This window comes from Drosophila elegans, unplaced genomic scaffold, assembly GCF_018152505.1.
Source record: "Drosophila elegans isolate 14027-0461.03 unplaced genomic scaffold, ASM1815250v1 contig_149, whole genome shotgun sequence".
NCBI classification, from domain to species: domain Eukaryota; kingdom Metazoa; phylum Arthropoda; class Insecta; order Diptera; family Drosophilidae; genus Drosophila; species Drosophila elegans.
Genome location: NW_024545513.1, coordinates 3,413,210 through 3,441,176, shown reverse-complemented (window position 1 = coordinate 3,441,176; position 27,967 = coordinate 3,413,210). Strand labels below are relative to the sequence as shown.

At 38.3% G+C, this 27,967-nt stretch overlaps 2 protein-coding genes across 6 annotated transcripts in view; one reads left to right on the top strand and one right to left on the bottom strand.

Annotated features, from left to right (window-relative positions):
• The window catches only part of LOC108138404 (calcineurin B homologous protein 1), a 46,181-nt gene that overhangs the window by 12,803 nt on the left and 5,411 nt on the right, over positions 1-27,967 (bottom strand). For 3 of the 5 annotated variants that reach the window (XM_017260587.2, XM_017260588.2, XM_017260589.2), the window contains exon 1: positions 6,150-6,243. The exons of 1 other annotated variant lie outside the window; for it this stretch is intronic. The gene's annotated coding sequence lies outside the window, so the exon portion shown is untranslated. Of the gene's footprint in view, positions 1-2,968; positions 3,046-6,149; positions 6,244-27,967 lie in introns of those variants that run through there. One more of the 5 variants, XM_041707125.1, reaches the window with a different exon arrangement.
• The window catches only part of LOC108138403 (activating transcription factor 3), a 38,924-nt gene continuing 17,279 nt past the window's right edge, over positions 6,323-27,967 (top strand). The window contains exons 1-2 of the mRNA XM_017260586.2: positions 6,323-7,149; positions 24,206-24,248. The gene's annotated coding sequence lies outside the window, so the exon portion shown is untranslated. The remainder of the gene's footprint in view (positions 7,150-24,205; positions 24,249-27,967) is intronic.

The window sequence follows — 27,967 nt, the reverse complement described above, 5'->3', positions numbered from 1 at the left end:
TCATCCGCTGACAGGCAGCTTCTTGATTAATGTGCCCAAAATCGTTGGGCATTAAGATGTTGCCAAGGCACACTAATCAATAACCGCCGCTTAGTGACTTTGTGGCTTAGTGGCTCGAACTTGGGGACAGGTTGGCCATCGATCGTGTCATTTAACCCGACGTGTTAATCTTCGTCGCACTGATCTCCGATTTCCACACCGATATATACTATACACAACAGTGGTGGTGCTGGCATGCGGAAAAACAAGATTCGGCTATCGAAATCCACAGACAAAGGACAAAAAGCGAAGAGATGTTAGTTCTTCAGACCGACAAAGAAACACCCTCCCACATTAGAAATCAAAATAACACTGACATAGTCAGTTTCTCAGTGTTTCGTTAATTTGTATACTATTTACCATTCAAACCGTTCGTTTATTATTAACTTTAAGTGGATAACTTGCTGTCTTTACAGTGTTAATAAATATTTTTTTTTATGATTTTAATTTTTATTTCGTTTAAAGCAAAAATCGGTTCGAGTTGATAAGTGCTAGTGGCAAGCTTTATAGTTATCATAAGGGTTGGTGGTCTTGCAGTAGATCAACCATAAGATTGTGTCATTCATATATACATATATATATTAAATATATATATATATATATATATATATATATATATATATATATTTAAACTTTTTTGCTTGTTATCGTATTATTATATTATAAGATAAGTGACATATTTTGATCGATTTAATTGCACGCTTCTGAAAAAAAAAACACTAATAAAAGCTCTTGACTTCCTATTATCATTTAAATTATATTAAAGCTTGGAAATTTTCTGTAAGAAAACCTTTTCAGCTAGGCACCAGTTCCTAGTACCAATATTTAATACAAATTTTGCTACAAGTATGCAATTTATATATATTTTTATTTATCTTGTTTTAAATTTTAAAGAATTCGTTATCGAATTGAATATATCAACAAGTTAAGCCAACACATCCACAGCTGCAGTCAAACTAATAAATACTATTTAGGGATAATGACAAGTTTTCTTTTATTTTCTCATAATAATTAAATATCAACTTTGATGTTTAGTTTTTCAAAGGAGGTTGAAAACTGTTCATAATTCTTTAAAATTCACATTGCAATACACTGCAGTAAATTATTATAAAACAATTTAAGATAATAAACATAAATCGTCGTTCATCTGCACTTTGTAATGGAATAAAAATGCTTTTAGTGTTTGACTTATTTTTTAAATTACAAATTTTAGCTCTATTTAATTCCATTTTTTTTTAACATTTTTAAATGTTATAAACTATTTTTGATAGCTATTTCCATAGTTCAGGAATACTACTAATACTTTGACCGTAACTGTATATTCATATTTTTTCACGTACGCAAACCTCTTCTGTAAGTTGTACAACTCTTGGACAAATAGATAAAAACAATAGAGTCGAAATCCAGAAGCCAGTAACAGTCCATCGGAATGAACTCAGAGCCAGACATAGACCGTAAACAAGTCCAGCTGTAAACAAGTGGCGAGTGACAATCGGTGATCAGTCAGATATTTCGGCAGCTGCCATAGAACACCCTACCCCTACTTGAGGCCCCCTGCTACAGTGGATCTGGTAGTTGTCACTGCCATTGTCGTCGTGTGTGTTCTAAGTCGCGGCTTTGGGCTTGGCTCCCGACACTTACACGGTAGATAAATCAAGTAAGTGGAAGTGGTTGGGGCTACGGGCTATGAGCCATAAGCCGTAAGACAATGCGAGGGCTGATCGATGGCTTCTGACCGGTGATTATCTAATGGCCCTGATCTGGCCCAACACATTAGTGTTGGCATTAGCTCATCCGGCATTTCCGCTTCTCGACACCCGGGAGTGCATTCATTACATTATGAGTCGCAATCTTTATAAATTCCCCGGATATCTCCCTCTGAGATCCCGTCGATCGCCCGATCGATCAGTATGCAAATTCAGCTTTTAATTTCGCCTTTTTGCGTCGCTCGCTTCTCCGCCTTATGAGACATTATTTTAAGTTATGTCTAATTACTGCCACAAAGCCACTGCCACAGGGCTTTGAAGGGGGCTGGTCTCTAGTGACTAACTAAAGAGAATAGAATATTATCCCCTGTGTTTTTATTAACGAGGGTAGTCTCAAAGGGTTTTTTCTTTAATCTCTCTGAACTTCAATAATAGCAAAGAAAAAGTTCAAGTCCAAAGATGAACTAAATAGAATCTATGAAAATCCATCTCCTTTTGGTAAGCATATAGGGTTAACTTTCAAAAGTAAATATCCCTAATATGACTTTTGGCTATTTAAGTTTAGCTATAATAAGGGAATGATCGCAACTTAAATTCAAATTTCTTGATTTATGAAATAGGTCTAGTAAAATTAAAATATTGTTGTTGACTTAAGAATTTCTCATTTTTGAAGAAAAAGATAAAAGTTAGCATTTTATACCCTTTTGATTAATACTTTGAAAAATTCCAGTCAAACGTTATCATTTAAAACAAGAAAGGAAGCCAAAATACTTAATTTTTCAGTTATAATAAATCGAACTTTTTTCGAATTTTTCGATCGTTTCTATGGCAACTATTTAAAATTGTAAAAACAAAAAATACCATACAACGAAAATATAATTTTTTCATTTGTTTTCCGATTGTTCCTTTGGGAGATATATTATATAGTCGTCCTATGCGGCCCGTTTCTTATACTATGGAGAGCTTTAAAACTGAGTGGCTAGTTTGCTTAGAAACGGACATGGCGTGGGTGTGATGCAGCTGCTGGGTATCAACAAGGCGACCCTGCGACCTAGACCGTTTAAATTGTTAAGTTGATTTTTTATGGGTTTCGTTAGTTTGCAATGATTAATTTTTATTTGCATATACATATGCAGAGAGAGCACTGCAATTGCTATTGAAATTGCTTTGCTTACCCCGTAGACTTTGCCGGAAAGGATATATAAGGCAGTTGGAAGGCTTACCTATGTAAAATTCCATGGGGTATTCCACGGGTCGACCCCTTCGTAAGCTTAATTTGTTTTTGCTTTACATAACACGTTTTAGCATTTCATTAAAGCAAAATTTTAGCTATGAATGCGACGGCAGCAACAAAAGCTGACAATTTCAATTGACTAACCAGGGGAGAGGTGGAGGTGTATGTGGGTGGATGCTGGCCAGAGGGGTGGTGTGGTGGAGCTATTCAACACACCCACACACGCACGCAGCTAAGCTTCTCCCACTGCAGTTGCAAAAGTGCGAACAGGCGCACAGCAACCGCAGATCCGTCGCTTGTAATCTTCGCACTCGTTTTCCTCTCGGTGTGAAATTGGTACAACTGCGTTCAAATTGGGAGCAGTGGGAACCACATTCCACTATTGCACAAGGCCGCCAGTTCGAACTTTCTAAATTCTCCTTACTTTAAAATAAGATAACACTTATAAAGTGATTAAAATCACATTATATTATAATATTTTAAAAAATATATATAAAATAATAATTTTAAAGAAAAAAGTCAAGGCTAAGAAATTAAAATTGTTTTATAAGAAGAATTGTGTAAATAAAATCGTTGAATACAAAATTCCTTTTTTTTAAATGTTGTTAGCTGTCATGTAATCTAAATTGGTTTACAGTTTTATGATCATAATAAATACCTTTTGTTCATTGATTTCAGGTTTTGAAGATTACAAAAAATGGTCAAAAAGTAAAGGTCAACCCGAAAAAACTCAATTTTTTTAAAATTTATGTATTTTAAAAAATTGATTTTACAAAATGAGAAGTTCACAATAATTTTAACAAACAATTATTGACAGTTCTATTTGCCTGGCCTCTGCTGTGTCCGTGTGTGCTTGAATATGCACCACAAAGATGTGCACTTTCTTAGGGGCACTTTTTGGCACGCTTCGGGAGTCGCGGCTGCTGCAACAATTTCCATATGCCACTGCCCCCTTCAGAACCCCCCTCCCCCAGCCAGCGCCACTTGGCGCTTTTTAATGCTCATTTTATTCCTTTATAAATTCGCTATTAGATGCCAACAGCGACGACGGCGACACAGAACTTTTCTGTGTTGGAATACTTGTATTTTCTTGAAGTTGTTGTTGCTGCCCCAGTGGGCTTTGTTGTTGCTATTGTTGCTGTGCTTGCTTCTAATGGAGAGCGCTGGCCAATCAGCGCGCGAATGACGCGATCGCCAGCGAGTAGGGGCTATGCATGATGCGAATCAGGGTCTATTTTTAGAACCCACTGTACATTCACTGGGCCCGAAGACGCACGAATCGACACGAAGCTTTCGCTTTTCGCCGCTCTTTCGGCTGTCGTCGCGTGGAAACGTGAGTGGGACAAACAAACTGTGTGCGAAGGCGATACGGAATGGCAATGGAACACAGCCGGTTGGAAGTGAGCTCTCTTTATCTCTCTCCCCCACTCTTTTCCCCTCCACATTGAGCATTTGTTATTGTTTTTGTCCGTCTTTGTAGCCGGCATTTCTTTTTGCCGGTGTTTCAACCCCACCACCCCCTAACCACTGAAGCCATTCGCTGATTAGAAACTCCTTTTGCAGCTCTCCTTCCAATTGCCCTAGTTGCTGCCTTTGCGTCTGCCATGCGCCGTCTTTTTCATGCACCGTTAGTTGTATACCGATAACCGATAACGGTAGCTTCCTTATCACGGGCCATAAGTTTATATTCTTCTTCTAGATTTTGTTCTTGGCATTTATGCAATAATTATATGTATTCATATAGGGGCCTTATCGGTGTTCCTAAGTTTGTGCAACAAAAAGGGTTTAAGTTAAACATATTTTATAAAAAAAAAGAGCTACAACTAATGTTTATATACTGGAAAAATTGGTTGCAAACTTTGCGGTTTAGATAAGATAGTTTGTTATGTCCCTTATTAAAAAATATTACAAATTAAATTGCAATGCTGAATTTTACTATGAAACTTAAACAAAAACTTTAAATATGGATATATAAAATTAATGTGGATATCAAAAATAATAAAACTATTGTTTTGGTTTTTTTACTTTTAGCAATTGATATTCTTTTAGAAGTTACAAAATTATGTAAAGGAATTTGAATATCCACAATAAAGATCGAATAAACGCACTTTAAGATACTGCAACTCAGTGGGCCGCGCATGCCGCCTAAGGCAAAACCAAAATATGATGAGAGAGAAAGAGCGAGCGAGCGAGAAGCAGGGAGCATAAAAAACATTTTCAAGGTCACTGCGCCGCTGTTGTCGTTGCTGCATTTGAAATGCGAATGCGTGTGGGTATCGGCTTATTCCAGAAGTTCCGTCCGAACGAGTGAGAAGGAGACAGTATTGAGTGCTGGAGTGGCTAGGAAGGGGATGGGTCACAAGATTCACAGCCCCAAAAAATTGACAACCTATAAGCGGATTTAAATTTTTGCACTGAAAAGCTTAGTCTTCAATCTTAATTCAGCCCCTTTCTTATGGCAATTTTCGAGCCTGCAAAACTCTATTGCTTTCTTCGTTAATGCTTTATTGCTTTTGCAGTTGACTTCGTTTCCAGCCAGAAAGCTGAAAAGCCAAAAAGCGAAGAACAGCCATAACACACATGCTCGATTTTTGGATATCTACGTTGCCGTTCCAATTCCACTTCCACCTCTACTTCCATGTGACAGTGGCGTCTCAAAAGGGGGTTCCTTAGAACTTATGTTGCTAATAATATAATGTTACATTTTTTATGAGAATTATTTGGTGTTTTTGTGTTTTTGGTTCAGTACATTTTAGAAGCCCGATCAAATAGAATGAAAAGCTGTTTTGCTCTGGTTTGGTGATTATGTGGTTAACTGGACTTTTTTTTAGATAAATTTCAGGTGTCGAAAATCCAACTTGTTTTTACCTGATCGATTGCAATGTCGGACAGATAACTACTGGCTTGCGAGAAACTGAAAAACCCCAATAGACCCCGATTTGCATATCATGTTAAAGTTCATTGATTTGCGAACCGACCAATAATAGCATGGAAAAGTTAAAGGTTTTTTAGTTCGCATTGCAAATGACTCTGTAGCGAATCTACTCCTAATCTTGATTTATTATTATCTTGATTATCATTAATTTTTGTAAATATTGACCGGTCCTTTCATGGAGTTTATGTACTTTTCCAGAAAACTGTTTTTTAATATATACCCCATACATATTTACCATGCGTATCTGACTGTAAGGACGCCCCTGGGCGATGTTTGTGGTGCGTTTGTTTATTTGTTTGGCGCGGTCCGTTGTCTCAATCGTTCCGCCGGGGGTTGAGCAGCGTCGGTAAATCGGTCGGTTGGCGGTCGGCAGTCGGCACTTTTAGTGCCTTGCGTGTACCGGACTCGAACGGAACGCCGCCGCCGCCGACTGCGCCGCTCGAACCAACTAACCCACCCCGTTCCGCTCCGCTCCACGCCCCCCTCATTCACATTCTCACTCGACCGACCACAACCACTAGCGTTCTTATTAGATTTTATGGCGGCTCCGATTTAGAACACAAACAACAACGAGGCACGGCCGCGCCTTTGGCCGTTCCATTCCGCTTTGTTTCCCGACCCTTTGCCACTCGTTTCGATTCGTTCTCGCGCCGTTAGAATCGCACGCTGCCGCTGCCGCAGCTGGCGTCGCTGCCACTGGCTGACTTATTGGCTTTAAGCGAATTTGAACGTCGCTCGAACTTTTATTCAACGTGTTGGTTCCATCGTGTAAGCAACTCTGAAACGCTACGTACATTCGTTGCGGAAACTGAAAACCGAATCAGAAAACTGTATAAAAAAAACACACACAAACCGAAAACACAAACCCTCCCCTCTCCCATAAAAAAAAACTAAGCCCCCCCAAACAAAATTCGGGATACGCAAGTGCTAATTACTATATTTATGAAATAATAAGTTTATGAATTCCCCTAAAAATCCAACATTTTTTTGAAGTTTTAAATCCACAAAGTGCTTTAAACAACAACAACAACTACCAACCAAAATGCCTTACAACAGCGTCACGCTTTAGTGTAAAAAGTGTTAGCCCCCACCCCTTTTGCTACGTACCCATTTGAAACTGAAACTGAAACCAAAGGAGACCCAAACAGGTGTCTGCCTGCCGAAAGGCCAACGAATCACACCGGAGACAATCAGCAGCCGCAGCAGCAGCAGGTGGGCCAGAGATTCTTTAGCAGGTGAGATACTTGTACTTCCGAAAATCAAACCCAACCCCGATCCATCCCAGTTCAACTGACCCTCTCCCAAGTACGTGACTTTCCGCACACGTTGCTGCACATTATCGCAATGTGACCGCGTATAAACATGCCTCCTCATATCCCCCAAACGATAATACCATCTCTCGTAACTGGGAAAGTAAAGTTCCCCCAATTCAGGGAGCAGTGGGCAAAGGTCAGGGTGCAGCTTTTCGCAACACCCATTGAGAACTCCACAAGCCCAAAGTCAATAATGCCTCGGGGAATACTGAAGTACCCCTATATCATTGTGGGTTTCGCACTTCTTCAATTTAGAAAGCGCTGCCAATCGTAGTTCTCTATCGATATACAAAGTAAGTACTTGTGGAGTTTATAGTCATTTATGGTAGAATCACTTGTTTTTCAATAAACACACTCAATGAACAAGCATTGAGTGAATATTCAAGGAATTGTAGTGATGAATGACAGATAAAGGGGTTAGATAGAGGTTTTTCGTATTATATCGCGCTGTTCATTTCCCAGCAAATGAATCGTTTTCATGCAGAATGAAAGATCGGATACATAAATATATTCGCAGATATGATTGCCAACTCATCGTCGAAGAAGGAACACAGGCACGGGGTTAACAGGTGTTTTGCTTCTTTCACTCGCTCGCTGGCTTTATTAATCAGCTGCTGCAGGCAAACACACACATACACACACGCAGGCACGACGACCACTCACAGACACTAAATGCCGCAGATACTAAATGCCATAGATACGGATTCGCAGAACACCATTGCCAATTGGATTTATGGATAATTTGGCGTAACTTTTTCGCTGTTCTATGGGTCTCTCGTCTTTCTCTCTATCTCTCTCCCTCTGTCTTGAAATGTACATTCATTAATAAATATTTTTATGTTCAACCCCGGACACTATCACAAATATCTACTGCGGACTAGCAGCAACCCTCTTTGGAATTCAGGCCTCTTGGAGGCTAAAGGACTTATCCCGAATCGTGTTGCCCGTTGCGCATTTTATCGCCAGCAAATTTATGACTGAGAATTGAGGAAAATGCCACACCCCTATCCAGGCCAACCCACCCCAACCCAACCCGCCAGCCCCCTTCACCCACGAAAGGGGTGTACAGTGTGCACAATGTACACGCTCTGTGCCCCAGAACTCTTTGCGACTGCCAGTGAATGAGCAATGAATGATGCCCATTGTTGTTGGCAGTCCACAACCACATACGCCGTAGTTACAGTAACTGTCAAAGGGGGAGGCACTTCCAGGGGCTCCAAGTGGGGGTCTAATGTTCCCAAGAAGAACAAAAAAGAAAAAAACTAAACAAAAAGGCCAAGATGTTCGGGACATGTGTGCGCACTGCGAAAAAATAACACCCATCAAATTCAATTTCTAATATTTTCTAAATCACATCTACATTTAGGAAACAAAATTGCCTGATTTTGGGAAAAATTCCTTTATCTAAAGAATAATATATATACTTTGAAAAAAAAAACTTAAAAAACAAGTACTTAAATTAAAAAACTTTTCCCCAAATCAAGGCATTTTTTTTTTTTTAAACTCTGAAAACTAAAATAGAACAAAAATAGTGTTACCATTATAATATAGTATTTATTATGATTCATTTTTTAAAACTTATCGATCATGAAATATAATTTGCGATTTTCACTCCTGTTACACCGACATTTCCAAAACAGGACTTGGAAAACTGAGCGGTTTGTTTTTTTTTAAGTGTCTGAGATCCACTTCTGTGCACATAAAGAGAGACAGCTGGAAAGACAGTCGGCTAACGCCCAAATGGCGTTTTAAGCACATAGTGCGCATTAATGAGCCCGGACTGGAGCTGAAACTCTGGGAGTTGGGCTTAGTTTATGGCCTTGACAGGCGACTCAGACCCCTCAGTCGTCGAGCAGGCAACCAACCATATAGCATAACCAACCCAATCCCAACATTCAGCTAGTCAGTCAGTCGCTGGCTGCCATCCCCGAATACGAATACGAATGCGACTACGAATACGAAACCCATTTGATGCGATGTGGAGGAGATGGCTGTCAAAAGTTTGCGGCGGACGACACAAAACTGTCAGGCATTTTCGTGAATAATTTCCACAAAAATATGTGCGACGCAATGAAAATTGTCACGGCAAACAAATACAAATATGTAAAGCCCCTATCCATCCATCCATACATCCATCTGTTTGTCAGTGCGCAATGCATGCGGTAAATGTAAACATTTCAACAGATTTGACCAATACTACATATACCATAGCGAACTGGTGGGGATGGGTGGACATTGGGTGGGCAGAGGTGTGGGCCCTGCATTCAACAAGCAAGCCCCAGTGACCGATGAAACAAAACCAGCATTGCCTTGCGAGCTGCAAGGATGTCTATAAGATCAGCTAGAGCAAGAAGAAGTTTAAACAAAAAGACAGTTTAAGTGAATGGTTGATGAAAAAATAATCATAATCACTTAAGTAATAGTGAAAAAAGACTTGTAAAAGGGTTGTAATTGGCTAAGCCCAAGGATTAATGAATATCTAGAAAAAAAGGAACTAGGAATAAGAGATATTTGATTAATAATATTGTGTGTTGCTTAACTTATATAAAATACATTTTAATCAAATATTAACAGGGTATGGATAATGATAGTTAATTTCAGTTAAAAATAAAATAAAAGAAATTAAAATTTGTTTATTTTTTGTAACATGCTGTTTAAGTAACCGTGAATCATCTCAAGCTGATGGAGTTTAATGTGGAAACACTGAACAGTATTTGTGATCCCCAGTGGAAGGGTAAAAACATCGAAGCCCGCATTCGTCGACTGGTAATCAGCTTAATTCGTTCAATTCACTTTTGGGCAAATTGATTAACCAATTGATGTTTGTACATACCCAATACCCAATACCAATAGCCTATCGGCTATCCCTCGCAGTTCCCGATTCAATATTCGATGCCGGCCCGGCCCGGCTCGCCCACGCTCTTCCTTCTCCCGTTTGGTCAGTCGAAATTTATTAAAATTTCGTATGCATTTCGATTTGCTAACGAGTATTGTATTTATATATGTACTACATTCCAAATGAGTGTTAGTTGCTTTTCGGGAGGGGTGTGGATGGATGGATGGGGGGGTGGTTAGAGCTTGGCCAAAAGCCAAACCGGTTTCCCATTTGTCAACTTGTCGACCGACAGTCGAAAACGCTTCACAAACAACAATTCTCTTCAACAGAAACAGAAACAGTTAAAAGAAACAGCAGCTATAGAAGCTAAAGAAGAATCGATACGCACAGTGTCATATCCTAGAGTTTACAGAGTTTGTGTTGTGTTAACGTTACGAACGGTATTATCGACCTGAATTAGGATTGATAACTAAAGGTTTCCACTACTAATTTTTTCCATTCCAATTTTTTAATCATACTGACATCTCTTTCTTCCCCAATATATTTGCGTATAACCTTTGCCTTAACCTCTCCTTGACACCCTCCCACCATCCACAAATTATCCCCACATCCCAATCTGATCATTTGTTTGTTGTTTGTTTTTTATTGTTTAAAATTCATCACGAATTTTATTTTGTTGTGCGTTCTTTTTTGGCGTACATTTTGTTGTTTCTTTTTTGTACCATGTTTTTTTTTGTTAATTTTTTTTTCGTTTCGTGCGCGTTGTTTTCAACGTCGACGTCGCTGCTTTTCGGCTAACCTTGAAGCACATTAAATTTGTTCTTGGCTTTGCGTCTTTTTTTTGTATTTCTCTTTCTGGTGTTGTTGTCGCTGTAGCTGCTTATTTTTCAGCAATAATAAAAGTAAAAAGTAATAACAACAGCAGTTACTTGGAGTGAAAAGAAGAAGTGGGAATCTAACTATGTATGTGACCATATGTAATTCTTATGTGTGCGAACAGCGCCAAAATGAAGGAATTACAGTTGCGGTCACACTTATAGCTTCGCAGATTGTTTTCTACATTTATGAACAAAATTTTAATTTTCGTTATTTTACAGAAGTTTACTTGTTATTCGATTTTGAGAATTTTAAGATAATAAATGATTAATTTAAATTTTAGTTTTATATAAATCGGCAGACTACAGCGAAAAGCTGTCCCATGAAGATCAGAAAATGATAAGGAAAATCAGCAAACTTCCGTGTTTTTCAACATAAACGCACATAAATTTCATAAAATTCATAATCTCGAAATAATAACTTCTCAAGATATAGCAACATTTTACTTGAAACTTTTAAGTCGCTATTATATAAATATGCGATCCAAGTCAGAAAAAAACACAAAGGGATTTAAAAAGTTTCGAATCCGACTTTAAAACTGTGTTTCACTGTGTTTGTCTGGTCAAAGTGCTAGCTATCTGAACACATCTGTTTTGGGGATATTTCAATGGAGGCGCACTGGGCAGTGAAATACACAATGTTTGATGTGGGGTCGGTTTTTGCCTCTCCACTGTTCTCTTTCTCATGATTTTTGGTTTAATTGTCGAATTTTCGTTTCGTTTTATAATTCATTTCTTATTTCGTTTCTTTTTGTAGCTTTTCGGGCAGTTTTTAGCGTTCTATGTCTAGCATGTTTCGTCTAAATATCATTAGACGTTGTTATTGCTCCAAAAATTACTTAATTGCAGCCATATGTGAGACCGAATCCCCGGCTCCTTCCTAAGTTCCACGATTTTTGGCCAAACTGGAAATGTGTCGTCGTTGGTTTTGTATTCTGTATCTACGCATTTCTTGGCGGACGGTATCTGTGTCTTTGTATCTGAATGTGTGTATCTATTTCTAATTTATTTTTGCCAAAAAATAATGAGGCGACCCGCCGAAACGAACGCCAAGTTCTCTCTCTTTTTCTTTTCTGTTTTATGCGCTGTCGCTTTTATTTATTTATTTATGCGTTGGCTTTTATTTTTATTTTACTTTACTTTGCCGTTTTCTTGTTCTATTCTATAATTTTTTTGTTTGTATATGTTGATCAATAAATTACGTCCTGTTAACATGCCACCCTCTTTTTGACACCCCCTTTGAAACGCACGCACTACCCGTCTCCTTGTATCACCCTCGCCATCTACAGGACCCACTTGGTACAGTGAACTTATGAAAGCCAAAGATGCTCACTAATATATGTACATGTATATGAAAAAGAGGATAGGAAACAATGAAACTACAAAGTGTAGGGATTTTGTTATTTAGTGTTTAAAACTGTCTGTAGAGTATTTTTAGAGACACTTATTTAAGGTAAACTTTCGGTTTTTTTTTCTTGGGTGTATGTATTTGCATTATTAAAGTAAAAACAAATGATTTTACTGTTTTTATTTTTATATTTCATTTGAAGTCGGCGTAATGCTCTGCTGCGCTTTAATGGTCCAAAATACGGACAGAGACGTCGCTAGAGGGGTTGATCGGGTAACTGCCTTAACTTTTGCTTTCATTGCACGTAGCTAGAGAACAATACATTTAGATTCGAACTTAAAGTCATGGCGCTTGAAAATTGTGCTCAGGGATAAGTTCCAACCAATCCAATCAGTTAGTTGTTTCTCACGATTGTAAGTAGGGAAAGATGAGAAACAGCTAGAAAAACATGTTTCCAGCCCTCCGAAATACGAAGAGAAAAAACCTACAAAAACAAAAGGCGTGGACTATTAAAACCTAAATACCCAAAAAAAATCAACTGCGACTAGAGAACTTGTAAAGCTGTGGGCGTGGCCATGTTCGAAAATGTTTGCTCTCGATGCCGCAAAAGGGAGATCCCCCGAACACTTCAAGCTCATTAGACATTAGCTTTACAATAAAATAAATAAGACCTTTTCTAGAAGTCTATTGAAGGCACACAGAAAATATTATAATGCTAAAAAACCAAACTAATATTATTGTTATAATACGCAATATCTATTTGAAAGGCAAGACATCATACTAAAAATGATTAGCGTCTACAAGGGATTTTCAATGTCAGGTTCATAAACATTTCTGACCATTCTTTTCAGAACCCCCATCTTTAAGCTCTTTTGTATAGAAACATTGTATGTATGCATATATACTGAGAGTGATCAAAAAAGTACTCTCGAAAAAAAATATATTCTAAAACCAAAAATTCTATTTAAACAGTAAGAATACGTTTTTTTTTTTAATAAAGGCAATAATTTGAATCCAATGCGAATTTTTTGCCAAAAAAAAAACCTTTGGTATGCCTTATTAAATTTTGCATACAAATCGGGACCACCCTAATGCACATACGTATTTATCCCGATCTAAAAAAACATTTTTCAGCCGCGTCACTACTTATTACCTCTCCATTCGCAAGACAAATGGCTGGCAAACTCATTAGAAACCCGAATTCGTATCCAAATCCGAATCCAAATCCTAAACCGAATTGGGGCTCGCTGCTAATGACTTTCCGCTGCGATGGGTAGAACTGAAAAAAAGGGGGAACTGGCCAAGAAGGAGGAGCTTTTGTTGAATGTTTATGTTTATGAGTGGCCCGTGTATCGGTGTTACGCTTTTTGATCCATAAAACCAGACAGCAAATGCGAACAAAAAAAAAACAGCCAAAGCAACGGAAACGAGATGAAAAACTGTAGGATGCTCCGAAAATACACGAACGATTGTTATTTATAATAGAAAATAATAACAGTTTGCATCTTAATTATATAACAATTAAAATGCCACGAAGAGAGGAGACGCATAGGTTGAAGGTTGCTTTAATATGGGAAAACTCAAGCATTTTGGTGCTGCTCGTTTTTCATTTACCCCAACTTTTTCGGGTAATTTGTTTATGGATTGTCGACGAAAACAAACGAAAAAAAATTCTCAAATTATTCGTAATTTATTTGAAACAAAGAAAAATTTGACAAAACAAATTGCTGGCTGAAAAATGATTTGGGGGAGTGAGGCAGATAACCGGGGTTAGATGCAGCCTCAAGGTCGGCCGATTGCGTTGCCAACATCAAAAGGCAATTTGTCACCTCGTGCTCGGGTTCAAATGTATCTGTATCTGTAGCCGTGTACATACATACGTATTTGTATCTAAATGTGGCACAAATTCATTGCGCAATATAAAAGTAAGCAGTCACAAAAACAAACCGAAAATTGCACAAAATTTAAATGGATTCTCAGTGAACGGGGGAGAGTGGTGTGAATTTAAATTGAAAATGAGCTGGAGATGGATTTAGTATAACAGGTAAAATCAAAGCCAGTTGGGGACAAAAATAAAATCACATGATAACGGAGTAATAGTGAACCCACAATTAAATAAAAAAAAAAACATAATATGATCGGTGTACCACATTTAGCAATTTGTTTCCATTTCCGATTAAAACTTCCTAAGCTTTGCTTCCCCATTTCTCTTTTCTCTCTCTCTCTTTTTTCATTTTCTCTCTTTTTACTAATTTTGTGGCCATCGGCGATCATTGATTGATTGCTGCATCACTTGCGTTAAGCATACGCCTTGTGGTCATTCATTTTGTTCATCTTACCGATTTTCGGAGGTGTGAATTTTTTTGTTTTTTTTTTCATTGTTTCCTCTTTGACTACTGCGCGTCTCCCTCTTTTTTCGACTCGACTCGTTTCGTTAACTTTGAACTTCAAAACAACAACAAAACAAAATGTTCAAAACAATAGCTGGGATCAGCATTAGCAACAATAACTTAGCAATCAACTTCACCTTGTTCAAGGTCCAAACACAAAAAGTACAAAAAAGCCAAAAAACCAAAAAAAAAAAAAAAAAAAAAAAAAAAAAAGACAACGAAAAAGCAGCACAGCACAAAATGCCAGTCCGAAAATGTTCTGCTGTTAATTTGCATAGGGAAATTAAATGTTTAACCAATCCGTTGGACGACGGTGATAAATGAGCATCAGGTTAAAGAAACTTCCTTAAAAATATTTTAAAAGAAAGAGACAATGTTTCAGGTGTGGGTTAATCGGAAATCAATCAAATTGAGCTCACAACAACTTGTAGATGGAGTAGTGAAAGAGTTTTGAACCTGTCCTTGATTGGGAGAAAGGTCTTAATTCTCCTGTTATATGCATTGTAGCTATACAATAACAATATTTCGTTTCTTCTTTTTGATGCTGATAAGACCAAAGAATCAAGCCAACAGCAATTGCAGAGCTTTTTTTTACATCGCTAGTCCAAATAAAAAAAAATTGTTTTTTTTTTTGAGCACCCTTAAACGTATTTTTTTTTTATATATTGTATAAAATGTTAAAACCTTTATTTGCCAGATTTGGCTGTACTTTCAGCCACTCTTGCGGCTACGTTGGTGACTGCACTTCCGTAGCTGGTGTTTTTGAAGTCGGCCCACACAACAAGATGTGTGTATAACCTCTTGGCTGCCCCTCCAAATCTTGTCTTAATGCACGTGGGCTGCACCCAGAGATATTCTTTTTCCGAGCTGGTGAATGAGTTTTGTCTTGTGTTGCTGTGTTTTTCGGGCATCGTGAGTGTGTTGTTGTTTTTTTTAGGTGGCATGGCAGTTTGGCCATATGGTAGGTCAACTGCCGTCCCACGGTGCCCGTGCCCGAGAATGACCTTCCACCGACATTGAGCGCGTTCCAGGAAATGGCATTAGCTCCTGCCCCAGGTTCATTTTTCACCGCCTGCTAGCAGCTCGCTGGCTATATCTTCCTGCTAATCATATTAATGCAGTGTGCGCGAGGGCTTGGCCCGATGGTTTGGCTTCTTGTCCACCGCTCTTTTTTTTTTTTTTTTGTATTTTCTTTCTCCGTGTCATCACTTTCGCTGCTGCATATCGTGTTTTATGGGTCACTTGCCCCGTTGTTGTTTTTTGGGTCATGTCCATCAGGCAAAGCGGGGTACATCCACATCCACAAACGAAAGGCGGGTGAGAGCGAGCTGGTAATATGATATGGCCAGGAAGTCCGGCGGGAATCCATTTTAGTAGTTGGCCCAACCAGAGTTGTCACTCCCAGCTGTTTTTGTCTTCTGGCTTTCAAAATTAAGTGTACAGAACCTATGGCAAGACAGGTATGGAAAGAACTTGGTGCATTCTTATAATAAGAATGTGATATTGGAAGAGGTTAGCTAAAGCATTCAAATTTATCAGATTTTATGCTTACATTTAAAATGCTTAAATAATGTTAAGGTAATTTCTAAACTTTTGTTTTGTGTAAAAACTTTTTTAGAAAATAGATTTGCCGAAATCTAACGTTTGTCTAAAATAGCGCACTATGCCACTTTGGAATTTTTCACAAGAGTATCTGGCAACACTGTTCGCTGGCTTTTAGCCACATCTCCGCTTTTTTTTTATTTTCTTTTTTTTTTTTTGCTTGCTATGTTTGTTTTCTGCCTTTGTTTTTGGTATTGCTGCCCCGCAGTCAGTGGCTTTTTCGAACAATATGGACCCATTAGCACAAGACCCAAAAACAGCGCGACTCGAATCCGAATATCCGAAAAGCCGAGCAGTCCAGTCGGTCCAAGTTCCGTGCCCCGTTCAACTAATTAATTATGCCCCTGCAACGTCATGGGGGTGTAAAATATATATAATTTGCATGTGCCGCCGTGGTCGTATTCGCATTTGTATACGTTGTGTGTGTCTCTGTCGGTGTCTGTGTCTGTGTGAAAATGTTTTTCGATGGTTGTTGTTTTTGCTTTTGAGTAATTGAGTCGAAAGAAATTTGCATTGTATTTAGTTACACACGCACATGGTTGAGAACGCAGGGTATCTGGCGGACACATTAGCATTGATATCCGCAGCATAGCCGCCGAAATTTAGCATAGACACGCTGGTGAACCCGACTCGGGTCACGGTTTTGCGACGATCACCTCCATACAGGGTTGCTCCGTACAAAAACCTCTTTGTCATAGAACAACTGGTGACCCCATAATTTTGGTTAACTTATTTGTACTTATAATTTTCTTGTTCCACGTAAGTAACTGATTTCTTTTATGCCTGTTAGTATAATTTCACAGCTAAGAAGAGGCAAGAGACCATTAATACATACGTATTAATTGTATGCAATAAATATGGACACACAAGTTTCTTTTAATGGATGCAAATAGTATCTTTAGCAAAACTGGCGATAGGTCGTTGACATGCTCAGCTAAAGCTATACTAATTAATTTGTGAATTCACAAATGCAAATGCATATATACAAAAGAGACATGTTTTTGCAAGGCTAAATACATATTTAAATAAGTAAAGGTTAGATAACTATTAAAACAAATAGGCTCTCAGTCCGCTTGGTGACCCCAAAACATTGCTCGAGTTTTGCAAGCAACCAAACCAAGCCCGAGTTTCCTGACCAGCTGGCGCCTGCCATCCACTCGAGGACTTTATTGAGCTGTCTCCATTTTTACCAGTCCTATATATATTTATATACTTTCGAGCATGCAGAACCGAGACTCCGTCGTTTCCTCGCTATTTTATTTGGTGTTTTTTGTTTCGGGTTTCGTGTATGCGCGTCAAGATATGCAAATTAGCTCTGGCCTTGGCGTGGGCGTTAACAGCTTTTTATTTCTGTATGTGGATTTCTAACTTCGTTACACTTTGCTGCTCTGAGTGTATGTATGTATGTATATGTTTGTGGGTGTCCCAGTTAGTGCGATTGTATGCGAGTGTGTGCGAGTGTGTGTGGGTGGGAGACGTCGATATTTCTTGTTTAAGCTCGACCAAGATAAATTCGCCAGCCAGTATTTTTATTAGTCACACAATCTTCCTTGTTGAAATGCTGACCGATTTGGAAGTGCGGTATTACAACCCGACCCTAAACCCATTTTTGACTCCAAATCGCAAAAATTCACGCCCAGTTCGCCGCCCATAACCATTCCCATTCCCAATTCCCATTCCCCTTCCCAATTCCCATTTTCATTTCCATTTCCGAGCGGCGACTTTCGAATGGCCGGTGGTCATAAGTCTTCTATGCGGAATCGTTTTCCTCCTTTTTGCATTCGCTAAATGGCAAACGCCAAACGCCAAAAGCATTTATAAATTATTCAAACCTATCAAATGAGCGGCATAGAAATAAAAGAAAAATATCCATTTGGCCACTTTGGTTCATTGGCATTTCATTTGCCATATTCTCTATGTGTATTTGGTTTCTTTATATATTTTGCCATCCCTATCTGCAACTTCCCATTCACGCACACCCCGCCGTCATTCATTAGTCAAAACTAGTTTCTCTTTAGTATTTTTTGTTTAGTTTTTTTTTTTTTTTTTTCATTTTCGCTCGCACAGTCGGATATTTCTATTTTTCTACTTCTACCTCTATTTATTTTAGTTTGTATTTCCGAGCTTTGTTCAACTTGTTTCTGCTATGCTAATTAACAATCGAAACAAACCCATCCGAACCTCCATTTAAAACAATAAGCAATTCATTTGGAATTCAAAATAAATTAAAATATCATAAAGCCCCGCACAACGAAAAAGGCAAAAACAACAAGAGACCCGAACCGAACAACAAACACACACACACACACACACTAGTCAAATATTTGTTGTCTTTTAATCATAATGATAATCACAATCATACCCCGCAAAACAAATACCCCCGCAACCCAAAAATTTAATGGAAGGTCTGGCTTTATCCGTTAATTTATGGCGGTGTGAAAAAATTCGTAACATTTTTAAGGTATTTAACTTACAGATTTTTGAAGAAGAACTCTTTAAAGTACTTTATCATAGATGTTTGCATTGTACATTTGGTTATATAAAACTTGTTACTATTGGTGTTTTTTTGTATATTTATTTGAAACCTATTTTATTATGTGCCACAAGAAAAACTTCATACCAAGTTAGCTTTTTTTTTTTTTTTTAACTTATTCAACTTGGGACTTAAGCTTCAGACTACGATCGTCTTCTCAATTTGTGGCTGCTTTGTATGACTCTCTTCAATTGCCTTGTCGCATTTTTACGATTGTTTTATGGCTTTTTGTTGGATGTGTTCACGAATATATAGTACTATACTACTCGCTGTTTTTTCAGCTCGCCTCTGGGACAGTCGATTGTTCTATTTTGTTACGGATAGATCGCATCAAGATCGGATGTGCACACACATATGTACATATGTGTGCACACTCTATGTATCTAGAGCTAAATATAATTCCGACGCTCTGTGCTCTGGTCGTATCTATTTCTGCTGCATTGTCAGCATTAATTTGCAACTAAAAAGCGGCGACATTGAAGCGACAACTGTTGTAAAAAAATAAACTAAATAAATAAAAACTGCGTCGACACGACCGATCGTCAAGTGCCACGCCCATGGCAGAGGCACATGCCCGGCGGTCACTTTTCAATTCAATTACCGACTGCAAGTTAATCAATCAATCAAATACTGTACTGTAATAATGCCGGACGATTAAAGCCGCGACAACACAAAAAAAAGGCGGCACCCACCCAACAAGATCCATCTATACATCTACATCCACCACCCACTGCTTATGCATATCTGGATATATGTACATATATGTAACTCAATTCTATGGCTCTAGATTTATGCTCAAAGTGTGCCAAGATCGCCTTGACGTTGGTCCACTCCAATGTTTGGCCGAATTTATTGCCGGACATTTACATAGTTTGCCTGGCATTTGATGGCTTTCCAAGTGCCACCAGTTCCCGTGTGATCTCATGATTCTCTTCTCAGGTGGCACATAAATTTCTCTGAGTTTCTTTTGTTGATAGATCAAAGAAGCAGCATAACATATCCACAATTTATTAAGTTGTTGGCTTTGGCAAGCATTTTTAGTTGGTCGTTTGGCGTGGGCAACAGGTTTTTATTCGGCGATAACTCGATTAGTTTTAAGTTCATCGATTAAACATAAGTTTCCATAATGTGTTTCAAATATTCTTTGAAAAATATAAAAGCCTTCGATTTATCGAACACTTTGTTTAAAAGTTTTGATAAAATATAATCATCTTTAAGAGGTTTTAAAACGGCGATAGCTCGATTAATAAGAAGGTTTATCGATTGAACCTTAATTTCCAGATGTTTTCAGTATTTTTTAAAATATATAGACTACAGCGATTTTTAAATCACTTTGTTTGCTTATAAATTATAATATTCTTTAAGAGGTTATTATTATTAATGGCAAAAGCTCATTTCATTTCATTTGAAGGTTTATCGATTAATCATTACTTTATGGTTTGTTTTAAATACATAAAATCCAGCGTTCATTTGATTAAGGGTTTTTATAAAATATAATAATTCACAAGTCACTTCATACATCACGGGTTGGACGAGGTGTTGGCGCTGTGTTGGACTTAAAAAACCAGGCGATAAAAAAAGAAAGAAAAAAGTGTTTTCGGGCCGAAACCGAGGCAAAGCAAACAAACAGGCACACGATAATTGACGTTCATTATCAATGGGCAAATACGAGTACAAGTCAATCCAAAGCCCTTTAAGTGGCCAACACACTAGGAGACAGGGGCTGCAGAAAGGGGTTTCCCCCGAAAAAGGGGGGCAGACATGTCGACGACTCGACTCTTAGCGGAAATCCCAAACTCAGCTTGGACATGAAACTTCCCGTGTGCTGTGCGTTCCAAAGCTTTTGATTGCCCCTCTGCAATTATGCCAGACTCATACTTGTCTCAGTGCCCCCTTCCCCCGTCCCTCTCCTACCTAAACTCCTCTCTAAAACAACATGCATGTGTGCTGTACTGTGCTTTTGTAATGACTTTTTAATGGTCACCATTGCCAGCCATCGTACTTTTCCACCGAATTGGCCTGGCCGAGTCGGGTAATCAATGCGAGCTCCGCCGCGGCGTTATGGCCATATCTTATCGCCGGCAAGGCCTTCAACTTACCAACTTACAGCACACATCTGAGTCGGAGGAGTGGGAACCGGAAGCATTAGAAGCCGACAAATCAAAAGCCCACCACAGCCAGAAAAAAAACATAAAAATCCGGCGTGTAAAACGCTTTAGTAAGTCGCCGAACGAAGGTCGTCCAGTCGATGGGCCTCTAAGCCCCGACTGACCACGCCCCGATTTGTGATAATGACGGTGAAGCCTATAAATCAAGGCAGATTCAGCCGGGGGGGGCGGTGATTTCTCCCAAAGGCTCGGGGCCAAGCACTAAACCAACTTAAAGTCTATAAAGTTGATTTAAAACTCAAAAATGTACTAAAAAATAAAATGTTGTGGGTATAATTATATATACTTAGGATTGTAAATCAAATTTCCAATTTACCCTAATTAACGGATAGTCGAACAAAAAGGCAGTTTCGAAGACTAAGTCTATGGAAAGTATGATTTATGAATTGATTAAAATTATATATACATTACATGTATCTCACATATATACATTTTGAGTTAAGACTGTAAAGCTACAAGAAAACTTTTTTTTTGCCAACTTTTTTTTCTACTTTTTCCTGGCGCCAGTCGGATATACAATGAAAATGAAAATGAAAATGCAATTTCAAGTGGACTTTGCCCGGTGGCTAATTGAGCGATTATTTCTGTTCTGGTTCGAATGTTTGGCGGCACTCAAGTGTGATTTATATGGGACAGTCCCACGCAATGAACCGATTTCGATTCGATACGATACGATTCGACCCTGCCCCTGGCACTTATTTTTCCCTTCCGCGCAACTAGTGCACAGAGGTCAAATTCTAAATTCTAATTGACAAGAAGCGCGCACAGTGGGTCAAAACGAACGTTTGCCTGGCACACTGCCATTCGTCGAATCATTCACTTCGGTGTCTGTCCCCCCTTCTTTTCGCCTAGATTAATGAAATTAGACAATCAGCATCGGCGTCTCAAGTGGTTGTTGGAAGCAGAAAACGGCGAACGGCGAAAAAAGCGAAATTAAAATCACTTAATTAAATAATTTTTAATGTGTGCCGCCATCTCTGTCGCTCGCACAGTTGACAGCCGAAAATTGAAATTTTACTATGGGCACTTGCTGTCGGTGTGTATGTGTGTGTCGGTGTGTTGTGGAGCAGCTGTCGTTGTTGGTTAATTGCCCCGAATGGACATTAAAGCAACACAAATTGCTCCCCATTTCGAGACTCTATCTCAAGCTTTATTATCCGTTCATTAGGAAAGCGCCCCCTTGATCGTCAGATGCATCTTGTCAAGGTCACGGCATCGCATCTCTATTACTATTTCTATTTCTATTTCCATTTCCATTTCCATTCCGATGCCGTTGCCCATTCCGATTCCCACTTGATGTTCGATATTACGAGTTTGAATTGAATATTACCGCTGATTAGGCCATAAAACACACATCCATATTCTCATTTCCCCCGGTTCTCCAGCTGATGGATCGCAGACAGGTGTGGGGTCGGCAATTACTGCAAATTAACAGGGAAAAAATGCCAAACGAGTTGGGTCAACATTATTTCAAAGCCTGTTCAATATCAGATTTAACTCAATGCTAAAATATACACATTTTTTTATATCCCAAAATACGATATTTATAGCCTCAGCTTTTGTACAACCTGCTTCTAATATAATACTTTCCAATAACAAAATCACCAATTCTGGTTAAACAGGATTTAACACAATCAGTTTTACTTTCAGCGAACTTCCTTTGATTTCAATTGCACTCTCTTAGTAAATGGTCTCCAAATTTGATTTACAATTTAAATTCAATTCCCTAAACACAAGCACTTTGCATTATAATCAGCATATAGTTGCAGGTAATCAGCACTCCGTTTAATACTCTGCGTGAATACCAATCAGTTGTAATGATGAGGCCCCTGCCTAAATGATCCTTTACGCTCCATTCAATTCACGCATTCCGCTTTTGGCTTACAGCTCCAAAGGCTCAATTAAACTTTCCTCTTCAATCAGGCCTTTCAACGGCTTTTCAGCATTTCAATGCGCTTCAGCGCACTTCTTTTCGGCCAACAGCTGCAGCAGCAGGGCAACAAAATTGCTGTTAATTGCACCTAATTGACCTTTTCGTACATTTCAATGCGAATTCAATGCGAAAATTCGCACAAAATAACAAAAGCTAAAAGCCCGAAATGGCAAACGGCAGCCAGGTTGCCGGGTTGCCTGGTTGCCAGGTATCCCGATCTTCCAATCTTCCACCCGCAGTCCCTTTGTTTGGCTCGAAAACAAAACAAATTAATGACATTAAAGAGCGCAAACATAAGATGCAATTTTCGGTGTAAATAACACAATTGATGCAAATGAAGTAGCAATTCCGGAGCCGATTTTTGGTGGCAAAAAATCCAACCGCTAAGTTTCATCGCAGGCAGAACTTTTGTTTGGCTGGCCACAAAAGCCAAATAAACAAATCACCAAAGCGAAGTTCAAGCCAAATTAATGGACAGTCAAGTCAGTTGCTTTCGATGTTTGGTTAGCTTTTCGCACTCATTGCTCGTGGGCAGAGTATATGGGTTTTTTTTTTTTGCATTTTCGAGAATTTGTAAGATATATTCGGTTGTAAGTTGAAGCGAATTCTTTAATATAAGTAAAATGGTTTTCATTCTGTTTAAGCAATTTTTTTAATTAATAGTTTAGTAATTTTTAAGTTGTATGTAAGTAATTCGTATACTTCTGGTTTTTTTTTATTCAGCTAAGAATCAGACTTTTATTAAAGTAATTGCAGTGTATTTTTTTAGCCATCAAACTCATTTCTACTGCTTTATCTTTGACATAGCTTGGTTTGGCTTGGTTGGATTTGGCGAAACTTTTTTATATTTGCTTTTGCCTAAAAAATTGGTGCTACCTACGCGAGTTTTGTTTTTAGCGTTGATTCTTCTTTTGTTTTCGCGATGATTCATATTCGCATATTGATATTAGCCACTACAGTCACATTTAAGTCCACAACATCCAATACAAAAACGAAATAAAAACCACATATACAGCATGCGACGAAGCGGGGGCCGTTTGCCTAATCAATAACCATCAATCGTCTTTACACACAGTAAACTCACATAATAGATGGCTGTAAGCCGCAATTATTGATGGGCCCGCCGGTCCACTGTGAACCCAGTACCCCGTATCCAGTACCCAGTACCCATTTAGCCATTACCCAGTTTTGGTTTCAGTAACGCTTTCAATCCATGCCGTGCACATCGTGTTTGCACACCAAACGCTAATCAATGCTAACAGTTCCCCTTCTCTGCTCTTCATTTCATTTCAGCTCAGCTCAACTCATCTCGGTCCGGCGATTTGTGCATTTAATGGTGAGTTAGGTCGATGAAGAAGATCGCACTCTATCGATTTTCAGGCTGCTAAAAGCCGGTTTCGATTTAAGTTAAAATTTTTCAACGAAACATTTACCAACACAATTAAAAAAAGGCAGCATAAAATTTTCTTTGGACTAGTAATGAACAAAATACTTAATGTAATTTTTATGTTAGGATTATTCATATGCTTAATATTTATATATCAACTTCGGTTTAAATCCTTATTCAATACTTTGTATTCCTTTATTAAATATTAATTTGTAGATATTTTCACATTTTATCATAAATACTATTATTGAAAGCCAACTGTGTAAACGGAACTGCATGTCTTAAATCGCTGCTGTGTTTATGCTACTGTACCGGTCCCATTTTTGGCCACTCGCGAAGTAAACAAAACATTAAATGGCACTGCTAAAAATAGTACAATTTCTGGAGCATTCAGCTTCCTGGCTGTTCAAGATATAAAACACAAAAAAAACCAAGGAAAGTAAGAAATGGGGGAGAAGGCAAATATTACTCATACGCACTGGCGACACGCACAGCCAAGTGAATCGAAATCAATCAAAGACAACAAACTGTAAGCACGCAATCAATTGATTTTTTTAAAGGGAGGAGGATTGGACTAAATAATATGCGTCACTAGGTGCGGAAAAAATCGTGATTTATTCACATGTAAGGGAAAAACGAACCTCTTTAGGTAGTTCGGTTCGGGGTCCTCGAGACAATTGGGCGCCAGTCGAGTAGAGTCGACTGCCCACTTTTTTTTTTTGCCACATTCGCGTGCGAATCAATCAAAAAAAGGAGCCAGTGCCCAGGACAGGAATATGCCACATTCACTGGCGAGTTAAGCGCAATTTAACCTGTCTGCTTACCTCCATCCCTCCCTGCCAGTATTTTTGTATTTCAGCTCACTCAATTATCATAATTGTGCCGCAAGAGGGTGGGGGCCAAAATGATATTGTCGGCGCCAGCATTTCCGCTCTTATTAACGACTTCTGGTCCTTGGATTGCCCAGTCGGCAATGGTCCTGGTTAAACACACCCAACAGAAAACGGACATGTCCATGTCCAAGTTGCGGCTTAGTGGCCGACTGACACGCACAATTAAGACAAAGTCGGTCCAAGGATACGGATTCGGTATGGTTTGCTTTGGGCTCGAAATCAAATCAAATAAAATCAAAATTTACTACGCTTACGCACGCACCCCTCTTTCTCTCTTTAAAAATATATACGTATATATGTTTTTGCGGAGAGCCAGAAAAAATAAGAAAATAAGTGGCGCGATTCGAGTTTTTTTCTAGTTTTTTTTTCTATTTTTTTTTCCTCCCCTCCGCCGGTTAACATTTCGCCTCGTTTCCGTTGCGCCTTAATGCACTTGACCTTCGCAATTTAAATCCAAATTCGAATATGATTCCAAAACCCCTAGCAACTCAAGCGAGACAAAATTTGGTTACAATGTGTTCTCGCGTTTGCTATTTTTGATCATGTTTCCGCTCAAAGTTTTGAAAAATTTAATTTATTGGTTTTTATGCGTTTTGAACAGTCTATTTCTGGTCACACTTTATTTAATTTAATTGATTTGGAATTATAGTTGTTCCCTGTTTGACTTTAAAAAATTCCAACAACTCGGTTTTAGTTTTATAAAATTTGAACGTTGCGAAACTAAATATAACGATTTAAGTTCAATTATAATAATATATATATTTTTTTTTAATTGCTGGTGTCACACATAACTCGTTTCTCACTTTTAATTCGATTACCAATGAAAAATTTCCATGTCGGTTTAAATTCTGTTATATTTTCCTGTTTATATTCGAAACTTTATATACAAGTTTCTTTTCAGTTCAATTTTCTTACAATTCATTGGGAACCTGTGTTGTTGTTTTTTATTTCCACTCTTAAGCCCAACTCGGATGTAATTTGACCTCGAAGTTAGTTTCCCCTCCACTGTTTCGGTTGGCTCTTCCTGCAAAAAGATTCCTTCGCCCCACAAATGACAAAGGACACGCAGTGTCCTCGCTATTGTTGCCTGCTATTGTAAAGTTTGAGTGTAAATTCCATTAGGATTATATTACGGCACTTCACACACATGCCAAAAGAGCCGAAGCCGCAGAACTTGCGCTTGGCCCACAAAGTAGGAGAATTTGTTTTATTATCCTTGAATACACATACAGAAAAACATGTGTAAAATATACCATTGACATATACCATTAACATTTAAAACCAACTCTTAAACCTATAAAAAATACATAATTGCCATGTAAATGTTAGAATATCTCTTAAATATTAAAGCACACAAAAGAATAACAATTATCCAATCAAGTTTGTGTTTTTTTTTTGCACAATTTATATATTTCTTTTTATCTTCATTAATAGACACATAGTTAACGCTTCATAATTAGTTTAACTTATTGAACAATCATTGAAGGCTAGTGCTCCAGCCATGGGCATACCAAACAATGCTTTTTGAGAGAACCATTTGTGGACCTAAAATCAACAGTTAATAAAAGTTAAAAAAAAAAAAAATTCGCTTCAAAGCAGGATTGGAACCCACAAGATTACTAGCCTAAGACTCTTACTACTAAATGTCTACTATTTTAATTGATAATATTAAATTTCATGACATTTTTGTGAATAGTAAAATATAATTTTTTTCTATGTGGATTTTACATATGTTTTTCTTTCTGTGTGAAGGCAAGGAAGCGAGTTGGCAGTTGGCAACAAACCGAGAACGGGGATAGTTCAAATGGATTAGGGCCAAGTTTGGATGAAGCCCCACAAGGCGTTGGCTGGCCCACTCACACACTCACAGACTAACACACACTCGCACAGGATGTGCGTGCTGAGCGTATGGCAGGATATGTGTCAAGGACATGCCAGCTATATGTGTATCTGCGTGTGTGTGGGGGAGCCCATCAGTATACATATATGAGTGTGTGTGTGTGTGTGTGTGTGTGTGTGTGTGCCCTCCAGCTGCCCCGAGCTAGGTGCACTGGGCGTGGCCTCTGGGGCTGGGCTAAAAAATACATTTGGGACACATTCGTTGTCCGCTAATTGATGGCTCTCTTCCCCCATCTTTATCACATTATTCTACAAATTCCCTTTTCACTACCCATTTTTTGGCACTCCAAGAGTCCCAAAGCAGGGGAAAAAGGCGAGGATATATTGTTCAAAAAGACAATCTTTAAAAAAAGCGTAATTAGGAAAATTTTCATTTAGTTTAATGTTTGTTGAAAATATTCTCCATCATGATCTGCTTATTTGTAACATATGTTAGTGCACTTGGTTACGATTTATAAATAAACGCCACAAATTGTGTAACTAAAATGATAAGTGATTTCTCAAGTATGCCAAAGTCTGTGCATTGCCAACAAAGTAATAAAGTTTGAAATAAAAAACCAAATAGTGATTCCCATCCTTGCAAATAAACTAATAAAAACAGCAAATTTTTGCTTTTTGTATTGATTTAATTAATTTAATATTTTGTTTTTTTTTTAAATTTTAATAGAATTACAGTCAAGGGGGTTTCAAAGTTAATTTTCAAATTCTGCATTGCTGCACACATTTTTAGCATGTTTAAAATAATATTTTCCGCGTAGTGAACAAAGAAGTAAATTGCAATCTTTTTTTGTACCCCGATCTGGGGATTTCCTCGAACTCTCGACAGCTGTCCGCTGTTGCAGTCCAAGAATTGACCACGAACTGCTCTCTCCGCGC